The sequence below is a fragment of the Aplysia californica genome, unplaced genomic scaffold (assembly GCF_000002075.1).
Source record: "Aplysia californica isolate F4 #8 unplaced genomic scaffold, AplCal3.0 scaffold00148, whole genome shotgun sequence".
Taxonomy (NCBI): Eukaryota; Metazoa; Mollusca; class Gastropoda; order Aplysiida; family Aplysiidae; genus Aplysia; species Aplysia californica.
In genome coordinates this window covers 483,610-491,838 of record NW_004797418.1, presented here as the reverse complement: position 1 = coordinate 491,838, position 8,229 = coordinate 483,610, and the positions used below count along the sequence as shown (strand labels likewise).

At 41.8% G+C, this 8,229-nt stretch overlaps 1 protein-coding gene across 3 annotated transcripts in view; it reads right to left on the bottom strand.

Annotated features, from left to right (window-relative positions):
• Nucleotides 1–8,000, bottom strand: part of LOC101845686 (solute carrier family 15 member 4) — a 39,441-nt gene extending 31,441 nt beyond the window's left edge. For 2 of the 3 annotated variants that reach the window (XM_035969471.1, XM_035969472.1), the window contains exon 1: nt 6,831–8,000. The gene's annotated coding sequence lies outside the window, so the exon portion shown is untranslated. The remainder of the gene's footprint in view (nt 1–6,830) is intronic. The other variant, XM_005097176.3, reaches the window with a different exon arrangement.
• Between the last annotated feature and the right edge of the window lie 229 nt (nt 8,001–8,229).

The window sequence follows — 8,229 nt, the reverse complement described above, 5'->3', positions numbered from 1 at the left end:
TATATATATATAATGTATATGTATATTTTATTTTTCAAATTTTATTAAATATCTATATTAAACAGAAAAAAACAACCCATTCGTGCCATCTTGGTCTCAAAAAGAGCAATTTACCCTTCGCCTTGACCTCCCATTCACCTAGAGACCTCTTTTCCTTTTGTGACACTTAGAACATGAATCATGATCTTTCACTCCTGCAGATAAACAACTTGACCTGTATTTCTATAACTATAACTAACTAAATTAGGCCAAAATCAGGTCAGTTGGTCTTCACGACATTTCTTACAGTCTTTCTAAATTATTATGTATATAAAGGTCAGGTTATAATACAAAAATAGAACACATGAAGTCATCAGTGCAGACCAGGAAGTAAAATCAGGGAAGAGGCTGAGGGAGAAGCTTGGGGTGGGCGGGGACGGATTTCTGGGTAATTAAATAGAATATATCTCATATGCTGGATTATATTAGGAGAGGAGGAAGAAATTTTGTAGTCTACTGCAACTATTAGTAGCAGGTTATTTTTTTTAAAATAACATATCAATCAGCAATTTTGAGCAGCAGAGATTTGTAGTCCAGATCACATCTCCATCCAACAAAAGTTGTAGAATTTTGAACTAATAGAAATGTCTTCCTGTCTCTACTAACACAGACAATACACTATACTATTTATACAGCACAAACAACAAAAGTCAAAGACCTCCATCTCGTTTAACATGACATGGGACTGAACCGCACACATGCTCAAAGGCCACAACACAAACCATTATACTACAATGGATGTCATGCACTCATTCAATCAACACCTTCGTAATTATTACAGGACCTCAGGCAATCATCATGCTGCACTCCGTCCTGTATTTTCCATTTATAATTTGATGTTTTTGTTTGTTTGAAACTGCTGTTTCACGGACAACAGGGGTGGTTCAGGTGGGCTAACCCACCCTGATTTCTTGAAAGTAAACCATCGAGTAGCCTATAGAAAATTTAGTGAAGTGACTATTTCTCCGAACAATCGGGAAAATAAACTTGACTTCTATTTCGCTTAACAGTTTCCGTTCTCAAGATTTTTTTGTTATTTTTTAGCAAGAGTTTGGCGTCATCTTTTCATTCTGCGAGGACTGGGAAGAAGCATTTTAAATTTTGCATCCAATTCATTTTTTAGAGCTAGAGATTTTTTTATGTCTGTCAGACACTTCAATTGGTCACTTTTAAGCACAAGAGGACTATCGAAAAATGCCATTTTGAGAAAATCGAAGGGAAAGTTTTTGCATGTTGTTCAGTTTCTTTAAAAGACAGGACAGTTTTATCTATATACATATCTAAACAAATATAAACACCAATGAAACCAAACTTCTCCTATTGGTAGGGCAATGCCCACTTTTGGTGTAGGTCAAGATTTCTGTAAACCTCCTAAATCTGGGTTAGCCCGCTTGTCTTTTATAAATGTGACCAATAGTGGTTGGGGCAACTTTCCCGGACTGTACTTCATAATTTGAAAATGCCTTCAAAAGGTAGATCTACAGTGAGAAAACAGACTGCTCGACTAAACTTTGACATTTGACAGTAACCTATAAAAAATTGTGCATTTAGTCATCTCTGGAGAAAAACTATTAAAAAAACAGAAAAAATCCCTCCTCTCACACACATGCACGCGGGCCCCTCCATTCTCAAATAACCAAAAAATCCTGAGAACAGAATTTCCGGAAACCATTTGGAGAAATAGAGTTCAAGTTTTATTTTCCAGAGTGTTCAGAGAAATAATGCCGGCCATAATTTAGACATGCGATTAAACGTAGAACGACGCAAACCATTTTTAGGTAAGGCGGCCATCTTGTTTGACGTCAGAACAGGATACCCCTACATCTATATAGCCAACCGCATGGCACCAAAGATGGAAGTGTTTATTTATATCAGTCTTAATCTACCTTTCGCTGTTGGAAGTTCTGAAGGCCGAATGGACAGCGTGTCTGCGTTTGAAGTCATACAATTATTTTATTAGCGGGAGATCGAATCCCGGTCCCGAAAGGATTGTTTTTTCTTTCTTTTTCTTCTCCTCCTCCCAACTGACCAACAGTTTGTCCCATAAATTATAATTTGTTGCTTTGTAGTGTTTTTTTTATTCATGTAGTGATGAAGCATGCAGGAAGGGTGGGGGGTAGTCCTTCGGCGTCTTTACGGCAGTTTTCGTGCGGTTTATAAATTAAAGTCTTTACGTTTACCGTGTTTCAACTTTAAGCATCAGCGTTCTTACTGTTCTGAGCATCAACGATCTAAGCGATCTTCCATCATGTCCAAGTACTAGGAATTCCGAAACGCAGTGTCTACGTACACGGTAACCGGGCATCTAGTCTCAATATCTACATATACGGTAACTGGGGACCTAGTCTCACCTAGTCTGAGTATCTACGTACACGGTAACCGGCTACCTAGTCTCAGTATCTACGTACACGGTAAACCGGAATGAAAATAAAAATCAATATTTTGTCCTGTGCTGTCACTTGCTGAAAAAAAAAGAAAGTCATACAAGCATCTAGTTGGGCTCGCCATCGTGACAGGCTAAGCGTTGGCATCACATTATGAGTACCGGTTGGGGGTCACCAAAATTCATTCAAAGCCTGTGCGCTGCGAAGTATAGATACGGCTCTGGAATGGGGGGGAATTATTGATTTTTTTTTAAGGTACAGTCGGGGAGGGGTGGGGATGAAGGCAACACCGGATGACAAAAACTGATTTTGAAGTTGAGCAGCCCAGTTACCATGTACTTGACCCTGAGACTATGTGCCCGGTTACTGGTTACCGTGTACGTAGATATTGAGGCTAGGTGCCCGGTTACCGTGTACGTAGACACTCCGATTCCGAAATGTTTTTAAACAAACCGAAAACACGTCATTCCATGCGGTACCTCCACGGCCCTCTTAAAATAGTCTGTGGGTATCCCAGGAAGTGATGACATCACATTACTCAAATTAGCAGCCAATCAGGAAGATGCGTCGTTCTGCGTTTAATCGCATTATAATTTAATCAGACTTCAGACTGGAATCTTAGAGGAGAGACTTGAGGAGTAAAAATTCTGTTCTCATAAAACAGCTGTAAGTGTACTGGGATCGTAGGCGGTGGGATCTTAGGTGAAGACCAAATATGTCTATATTTGGATAGTATAGGCCTGAGTCAGCCAACTAAAAGTAGGCCTACAATTCCAACAACATCGTTTCGTTTGGAATACCTCAGCCTCAACATGTTCAATCCTCCTAAGTATTTCTCTTGTAAATCTAGACTCTAGATCTAGATATATCTAGATCTAAATTAAATGGTTTACAGTTCAGCAGTGAGTCTGGTTTAATATTAAATCTAGAATCTAGATAAATCTAGATCTAGTAGATCTATATCTAGATCTAGCAGGGGCGAAGGCTGACTTGTTTGACAGGGTAATCAAAGTGAAATGGGACCAGATAGGGCCTGGAGATATCTCACTCACACAAGTCACAAGAATCTTACTGGCACTGGAGGCGGCAACTCTGAGTTGTGAATGAAAACAAATCCTGAATTCATGTTGTATGCTTGTTCAACCGCTAAAATAATCGGGAAAGTATTTCATTAAATATTTATTCTAATTAACCTTAAATTTAACTTTAGATTTGAACACACGAACACCAAGGAAAGAAGCACTACAATGGCATGTTATACCAGACAGCCGAAACACTTTGGTAGAGCACGCCAATTATTAATTTTTTATTTCACATTTGGCTGTTTTTTGTCGAGCTTTTCGCGGCCAGGAGCCGCTGTCATAATCGAGGTCACGATCTGATTATAGGACGTTAGCACTAGCAGTGTAGTAGCAGGAGTCAAAGGATTATAAGGAGTTAGTTCCCCTCACATCTGTGAGGTAGACTCGACCAGTGTAATAGTTCGCTTAGATAATTCAGCGCGTCTGGGTGCTTATAACTGTGGCCCGAAAGGGGTGAACAGGGTATATGCGACAATGAAACAGTTCTGACTGCTATGCACATGTTCCCTTCAAATCTATTGGTTGACTCTTCCAGCCTCACTTTAAGCTTACTTAATCAAAGCTTGTGACTGCTTATGGAGTGGCCCGATAGGGGCGAACAGGCTATTTCTGTGGCAATGAAACGGTTTTGAAGGTTAGGCATAGTCTATTGTTCATTGGTGATTATGAACGTCTTTTTACATTTAATTTATGAGGTTTACGTCTATGGGTGAATTTGACTGCGACAATGTTTCAAAATTAGGAAGGGAAGCAGTGATTATTTGATTATATAGACGCTTCGCCTCTGAGATCTAGATATCTAGATCTAGACATATAGACTAAGTACAGTCGAACCTGTGTAAGACGGAATCGCATTTTCCATCTTAGACGGGAATTTAGGGGGGAGATGGAGGTGTGGGGGGGGGGGGGGCAAAGGCCCAGCCGGTGGGATCAAGGATCACTTGTCCGATCGGCAAGCAGTGGTCAAAACTTCACACCTCTCAGCTGCTATCCTGTCTGATAATGACATGCGTCAGTCTTACTTATCCAATTACCACCAGTGCTTTCCATTCATAGGACCACTGTTTGACCTATTAAAAACAGAAACGTTTGAACATCTCCTTTGCTTCCACCCTTAGCCCCACCCACCACCAATCATCATCATCATTGCCTTTCTCACCCTGCACCAGGGTATAGGCCACGGACAAACACCCCCCACTTTTCTCTATCCCGGGCTAGCCTCTTGATGTTATTCCATGTCTTCCCACTTTTCTGTACATCGATTTCTGTGATTCTTCTCCAAGTTCCACGAGGTCTTCCCCTTGATCTCTTGCCCTGTGGGTTCCAATCCAAAACTTTCTTTGTTATGCAGCTGCCTGACTTCCTGAGAGTATGTCCAATCCATCGCCACCGCCTTCTTCCTACCTCATCCCTGACTGGGATCTGTCTTGTTTTCCTTAACACTTCCACATTGGTGACCCTGTCTGTCCATCTGATCCTCAGTAACTTTCTTAGACACCTGTTCAAGAAAACCTGGATCCTCTTTATACAAGTCTGCAATGCGTTTCATGCCTCACATCCATACAACAGGACCGACTTCACGTTTGAATTGAAAATCCTCAGCTTTGTTCGAAGTGAGATCTCTCTGGTCTTCCAAATCCTATCCAAAGATATGAAAGCAGCCTGTGCTTTTCCAATGCGGGACTTTATTTCAGCACCTGTTCCTCCCTCTCTGTCAATTATGCTCCCAAGATAACAGAAGGATTCAACGTTTTCTAGGGCCTTTCCTTTTATTGTGACCTGCTCCTTTCGTTGTGCATCTGTCCTTAGTACCTTTGACTTTCCGGGGTGGATCCTCAATCCAACAGACTCCGATAGGCTGTTAAATACTGAAGTCTTTGCTTGTATCTGTTCCCGGGTGTGCGACAGAAGCGCCAAGTCGTCTGCGAAATCCAGATCGTCCAACTGTGTCCATGGTGTCCACTGTATACCATTTCTGTGTCCTCTGGTGGTTTCCTTCATCAGCCAGTTGATTGCCAATATGAAGAGGAACGGTGATAGTAAGCATCCCTGTCTCACTCCAGTCTTGATGTCAAAGCTGTCCGTGAACTGGCCATCATGTACAACCCTGCAACTACCAACCACCAATGCCACCCCTTTTCTCGGCTGGCTGTACGATCAGGGCGGCAGGCATTGGTCAAACTAATTTCACACCTCTGGCTTCTGGCTACTCATGAAAGCTACCGTAGTGGCTCGCTACTTGAGCACTCTCACGGGCAGTCGAGAGATTTCACACCCACACTCTACACTGACCATCTGCATCGCTCAGGGCTCACATGATGGGGTAACACCTACCCCCAAATTGCTCCCCTACTCCCCTTCCTCGCCCAGCGGCATGACCATAGCGTTCAGTTTAGAGTCGGCGGAACTACACTTGCGAGTTTTGTTTCAAATCAGGGCTGAGCAGGCAAAGCATTTTCCGTCTTAGATAGGTGAAACCCTCGGAAGGGAGCGGATTTTTCTTTCCGTTTCCGCGTTGGACAGGTTTCCATTTTATACAGGTAATTAAAGAGGAATATATCAACAAGGGGGGAGCGGGGAGATTCCGTTAAGACAGTTTTCCGTTTTACACAGGTTTCGGTATTTTTTTACTTTCCCTCCCGTCTCACACTCAGCTACCAGTTGTCTATTTCCTACAAAATATTGATGCGTAGAACACGAATATCAACTTCATTTCCGTCGCAAATTAATAGTTTTTGAAATATTTGATTGTTTTTATCCGAGATAGACGTGCTTTGGACCAATCGGGGGGTTCCAGGGGGGCCTGCCCCACTGGGGTAAAAGAAAATCTGGGGGGTTACAGGGGGGCATGCCCCCCTGTTTTTACCCATAATTTGATATTTTACAGTTAGATTTGAAATTGTCTTGAAAATAATTGATTTGCGACAGTTTTAGTGGCTTTATGGGTGATCTGCAGCAAACAGTCTGCAGTTTGACCTCTGAAACAGTGCATCTGTGTGTGGGAGTGAAAGTAAAAATTTACCCAGGTTTCCATAAAGGCAAGTTCGACTGTATATACTGTAGACTGTACTGTACTGTAGACGAAGAAACGGACATCTAGATCTAGATCTAGAAAATCTAGATCTAGATATATCTAGAGATCTAATATGGTTTAGGCCTACATAAGTGTTAAAAAACTATTTTTAAAAAAACTTCTAGATTCTATCGAGTTTCGAGCGTCATCACAAATTTAGTAATAAATATTCCTTGTTGTAACAAATACAAAGGCTTCGAACGTGAAAGCGAACTTTGCAAACAAGGAAAGGAAAATCTATTTCGGACTTACCCAGTCCGTCGCCAGAGTGCCCAGAGTAGTTGTGGATTGGACAAAACTAACAACACGTATTTAGTGAGTAATTGAGAGACATTAACATCGTTAAACTATTAAGTTACAGTATCCACCTCCAACAATGTGTGAAGATTTTGTGCTGGAAGATTTCTCACCTGAAGAAGAAATTTGGAGCACAAGGCACTAATCTTCATTGTTGACAGTACTTTCAGTAGGTCATGATAATCTATTTTCATCGCACATAAAATGTCATGTGACACTCAGTCACATGGCTTGGCGGCAGTTGGGGGAGAAAAAATCGGAAATCGTTGAATTCGTCTTTATATTATAATTCAATACATTTATTTTTAGACAATTTTGCATTTTAACAAAATTCTGTAATTTCAATAGGAACATTGTGCCTCCCCTACCATTCTCAGCAAATAAAACTTGCAGAGAGGCAACAGTAACCAAATGAAAAACTCTTGGCGTTGTCCCTTTTTTGAATGATAATAATATGATTGAATTATTGGGCTTCATCTTCCACGGGCAAATCAAGCTCCTATACGTTGGCTATGCCTTCACGCGCTGAATGGACCACAGTGGATCGTGCCTTGACCTCATGTATAATGGAAGCCTGTCCATGATCAGCGCGTTGTCCCACTTCTGTGAGAGACAAAACGTGTAGCTCAGAAATCTCAATGCCAGATGCACCGTACTGCTGGTAGACCACAGACATGGGTGGGAAGAAAAGCCACAGGCTCCCCAGCAAATATGGAAAAGAAAAAGAACATAAATTTATCCGAGCTCGCGAGACGCCTCGTTTATCAAGGCCCGCGCCAGGCAGTGTCCCCCCAGGCTGCTGGTGAAAAGTTAGCTACTGGGAAAACAGAACCGTTAAGACTACTCCAGGTCAACGTTTGTGGCCTCGCAAACAAGAAAATAGAAATTTCTTATCTTTTGGACTCAAGAAAAATCCACGTTACCCTATTACAAGAAACTATTCACCGTAACACAGACCCCTGTATCCCAGGTTACACCCATATACCGACATATGCCCTAACTGCGGGTGTAATCACCTACTTCAGAAATGACATACAATGAAAAGAAGTTGAGAACATCACAACTAACACAAGAACAGACACCCAAAAAGCTACAATTTGGTATCAAATTTACAATCTTTAACATCTACAGCCCCTCCCCCCCCCCCCCCCCCCCCCCCCCAGGAAATGCCTGCTCTTTTTCATACTTTCTCCAAAAATCGATATGCACCAAAACAATAGCTGCGGGTGACTTTAATGGCCACTCTCCTCAGTGGGGATACAGAACATACAACAAAAGCGGAAAGGCCATAGAGGAACAACAAACCTCCTTGTTCTCCAAGACAAGAAATCTACCCCTACCCTTTTACACAGGG